Raw genomic sequence first — 5,000 nt, forward strand, 5'->3', positions numbered from 1 at the left:
ACGGGACTCGGACCGAACATTTGTCGGGCATGCCACCGTCGAGGTTAGTCTATTAGACATAAATTATTATTGTTTCTTTCTGGCTGTTCTCGTTTTGCTAATGCAGGCGATTACTTGCATGGACAGGACATAACCAAGTCGCTAGGATTACACATCAACTCATCTTGCTCTCATATGATACGGTTTTCTTGTACCTTTTCCTTACCTTTTCCTTACCTTTTCCTTACCTTACCTTACCTTACATTACCTTTTCCTTACCTTACCTTACCTTACCTTACCTTACCTTACCTTACCTTACCTTACCTTACCTTACCTTACCTTACCTTACCTTACCTTACCTTACCTTACCTTACCTTACCTTACCTTACCTTACCTTACCTTACCTTAAGTTACCTTACCAATACCAATACCAATACCAATACCAATACCAATACCAATACCAATACCAATACCGATACCAATATCAACCAGAATTTATGAAGACTGTATTACCCAAAACTATACTTATTATTGTGCATGTGTGTATATGGGTGCTTGTTTTTGTATTATGTGTGCCTATGTTTATGTTTGCTTCCGATTTGTTAATGTATCTATGTATACTTTTTGCTACTACGCCTGTTACTATTGGGAATAAGTTTCTTTGTGTGTATTCCAGAGTCGTGTTAGTTCTACTTTTAAGGGGTGATATTTGATATTTACTAAGTTTATAATAATTTATATTATTGTTATTGTTATTGTTATTTAAGTATTTTGTTGCCAATGAGCCTGATATTTTGATGATAGATCGGTCTGCGCGTCGCGCAGTGTTGGTTGATATCACCATTCTTCATGACGAGAAAGAAACAAAGAAAGAAAGAAAGAACCTCGTGAAGGCAGAAAAGGACAATTTAATATAATATTTAGACCTGGCCCACTAGACTACCGCCATTATTGATTTTTATCGATTGATTGATTGATTTAAAAATAATTATTCCAATAGTTGTGTCGGTAGTAGGTACCAGCCAGCCAGCCAGCCAGCCAGCCAGCCAGCCAGCCAGCCAGCCAGCCAGCCAGCCAGCCAGCCAGCCAGCCAGCCAGCCAGCCAGCCAGCTAGCTAGCTAACTGGGTTAGGGGTCCTGATACAGAAGGCAGTTAGTTATGTAGTAGTTATTATTATCCACGATAGGTACTGCGCGCTACGTGAGGAGGTTTCTTCTTCTCGCTCTGGAGTCAGTTCTCAGTTCAGGAGGAGTTATTAATGTTAATGTACCTACGTACATAATAAGATGTCATAATGATAACCTTCTACGTGGTGGATATGAAAATTTATCAATATCATCATCATCATCATCATCATCATCATCATCATCATCAAGGCGTGATGTACCTTCACCTCGTGAAGGCAGAAAAGGACAAATTAATAAAATATTTAGACCTGGCCGACGAGACTTAGTCGTAATAAAAATCTTTTAAAAAAAATTATATTTTAATTAATAACATTTAAAATAAATATACATAATTAATAATAATACTAATACTAATAATAATAATAATAATAATAATAATAATAATAAACTATATTCTGTCTAAATTAAAATTTAAAATCCACGGCTCAACAGACTTCACCGCGGACGACGATCCTACGTATGTATGCATGCGAACGCGCACGGCCCGCATCACATGTGTGGTTTGAGCGCGTGTCGCGTTTGATGTTCGGGCGTGCCTTAGTTGGTGCGCGAGGCGAGAGAGGAAGATTTGATTGATGTTTGTTGTTTTTTGGATTACATTTTCAGTTTTTCTCTCTCGTTTTTAAACGAACACATTATAAAGTTATATATTATATATTTGATCAGCGTCGGACCTGCGTCATGCGATCTGAAGTATCTATCCATCTCTCATATATATCTTGTCCGGTCAGAAGCTTGACATATATACATTGAGGAGAGGAGGAGACTTTTGTGATTGGACGCATAAATTTTTTGGTCCTGGAAATTTTAAAATTTTTCATATGTTCATTGGTTTTGCGCGTTGCGTGTGTTTCGTGTTTAATAATAATAATAATATAATATATTTATTATAGATTAACCGAAACGCTGCGGTCGCCGTAACACCGTGTGAGACATATGCGTAACTCATGCGACGGCATGTTCGTTCGGTTAGTTCATTTCTAATTTCAGAATGAAACAATCAAACGGACGAATGCACCTGTTCGTTCAGTCGTTTACGTCATTCTGTACGTTCCGTGCGCGATTTTGAAATTTTATTCGTTAAAACGAATTATAATATTTCATATGGTGTTTTTATTTAAACATTATATGTTTTAACGTGAACGGTTTATGCGAAATCTCGGTGGACCGATTTTGTATAATTATCCTTTTCCTTAAAAATTAAATTTTCTAGGATATGGATTTTTATATATTTAATGATATTATTTATTAGTAAACAACGAGAGTTGTTTATTATATAAATACTATTATAATACCTAAACACGATCACGCCGTACGAGCGTTTTTACGCCCGATGCGGTGCGACGTTTTAGTTTTCGAGCTAACGAAAAAGAGAGCTCCCTGGTTGATCCTGCCAGTAGTTATATGCTTGTCTCAAAGATTAAGCCATGCATGTCTCAGTGCAAGCCGTATTAAGGCGATACCGCGAATGGCTCAATATATCAGTTTTGGTTCCTTAGATCTTACTCAGTTACTTGGATAACTGTGGTAATTCTAGAGCTAATACATGCAATCAGAACTCTGACCAGTGATGGGATGAGTGCTTTTATTAGATCAAAACCAATCGACGGAGGGCCTCGCGTCCGAAGTCGTTAATTTTGATGAATCTGGATAACTTTTGCAGATCGCATGGTCAAGTACCGGCGACGCATCTTTCAAATGTCTGCCTTATCAACTTTCGATGGTAGTTTCTGCGACTACCATGGTTGTCACGGGTAACGGGGAATCAGGGTTCGATTCCGGAGAGGGAGCCTGAGAAACGGCTACCACATCCAAGGAAGGCAGCAGGCGCGCAAATTACCCACTCCCGGCACGGGGAGGTAGTGACGAAAAATAACGATACGGGACTCTTACGAGGCCTCGTAATCGGAATGAGTACACTTTAAATATTTTAACGAGGAACAATTGGAGGGCAAGTCTGGTGCCAGCAGCCGCGGTAATTCCAGCTCCAATAGCGTATACTAAAATTGTTGCGGTTAAAAAGCTCGTAGTTGCATTTGTGCGCCGCGCTGTCGGTGCACCGCATCCGCGGTGATACTGACACGTTTGCGGAGCATATCGTCGGTGAGCCGGCGTTCTAAAAAACGCCGGTTCAATATCAAAATCCTATCGCGGTGCTCTTCGGTGAGTGTCGAGGTGGGCCGACAATTTTACTTTGAACAAATTAGAGTGCTCAAAGCGGGCTAAAAATGCTGCTTGAATATTTCGTGCATGGAATAATAGAATATGATCTCGGTTCTATTTTGTTGGTTTTCAGAACTCCGAGGTAATGATTAATAGGGATAACTGGGGGCATTCGTATTGCGACGTTAGAGGTGAAATTCTTGGATCGTCGCAAGACGAACATCAGCGAAAGCATTTGCCAAAGGTGTTTTCATCAATCAAGAACGAAAGTTAGAGGTTCGAAGGCGATTAGATACCGCCCTAGTTCTAACCGTAAATATGTCATCTAGCGATCCGCCGACGTTACTACAATGGCTCGGCGGGCAGCTTCCGGGAAACCAAAGATTTTGGACTCCGGGGGGAGTATGGTTGCAAAGCTGAAACTTAAAGGAATTGACGGAAGGGCACCACCAGGAGTGGAGCCTGCGGCTTAATTTGACTCAACACGGGAAATCTCACCAGGCCCGGACACCGGAAGGATTGACAGATTAACAGCTCTTTCTTGATTCGGTGGGTGGTGGTGCATGGCCGTTCTTAGTTGGTGGAGCGATTTGTCTGGTTAATTCCGGTAACGAACGAGACTCTAGCCTGCTAAATAGGCGTCGTTATTTAGGTGTGCGCGGCCTCGTGTCGCGCAACTCACTGACGACGTATTAAAATTCTTCTTAGAGGGACCGGCGTCTTCGAGCCGCACGAGATTGAGCAATAACAGGTCTGTGATGCCCTTAGATGTCCTGGGCCGCACGCGCGCTACACTGAAGGAATCAGCATGTTCTCCCTGGCCTAGAGGCCCGGGCAACCCGCTGAAACTCCTTCGTGCTGGGGATTGGGGTTTGCAATTATCCCCCATAAACGAGGAATTCCTAGTAAGCGCGAGTCATAAGCTCGCGTTGATTACGTCCCTGCCCTTTGTACACACCGCCCGTCGCTACTACCGATTGAATGATTTAGTGAGGTCTTCGGACCGACACGCGGTGGCTTCACGGCCGTCGGCGTTGTTGGGAAGTTGACCAAACTTGATCATTTAGAGGAAGTAAAAGTCGTAACAAGGTTTCCGTAGGGGAACCTGCGGAAGGATCATTAACGTGTGTTGTATTGTGTGTGATATGTAAATATTTTATTTATTTATTTATATATATATACGCATGCATACATTCGATCGTTCTTAATTTTTATCGTTTATCCGATTTCTCACGCTCTCGCGCGCGTTTGTCGCGACGATATTGAATCTGACTGCTGACATTATATATCTAATACTGCTGCGTACTGCACGCGCACGGCAGCACACGCATAAAACTATACGCGCACTACAAAATACCATTACTGACACCGAAATTACAGTGTTGTTCTGTGTTTGTGGTGTGTGTGTGTGTGTGTGTGATGCAGTAGTTGTGTGTGTGTGTGTCGTCGTGTCGATTCGATTGCCGTCGTGACACTAGTGCGCTCGAGAGCGAGAACGCGGTGATCGAAAGAAAAACTCACAGACGTTTTAGTTTTCTTAACGTGTGTGTGCGTGCGTTGTACCACCGTGTTTTATATGTTTATTATTATATATTTTGAGATTCGAAATTTCGAATATTATAATATTTATGTATAAAATGCGAAACGCGCGCGCGCACACGGCGAAAACGT

General features: G+C 41.8%; 1 non-coding gene across 1 annotated transcript; it reads left to right on the top strand.

Moving 5' to 3' along the window:
- Nucleotides 1–2,543: 2,543 nt before the first annotated feature.
- On the top strand, nt 2,544–4,451 carry LOC119630900 (small subunit ribosomal RNA). The gene has a single exon (XR_005246480.2). It is a non-coding gene; the product is annotated as a small subunit ribosomal RNA (ribosomal RNA).
- Nucleotides 4,452–5,000: the final 549 nt, after the last annotated feature.

Source organism: Bombyx mori, chromosome 11 (genome assembly GCF_030269925.1).
Source record: "Bombyx mori chromosome 11, ASM3026992v2".
NCBI lineage: Eukaryota > Metazoa > Arthropoda > Insecta > Lepidoptera > Bombycidae > Bombyx > Bombyx mori.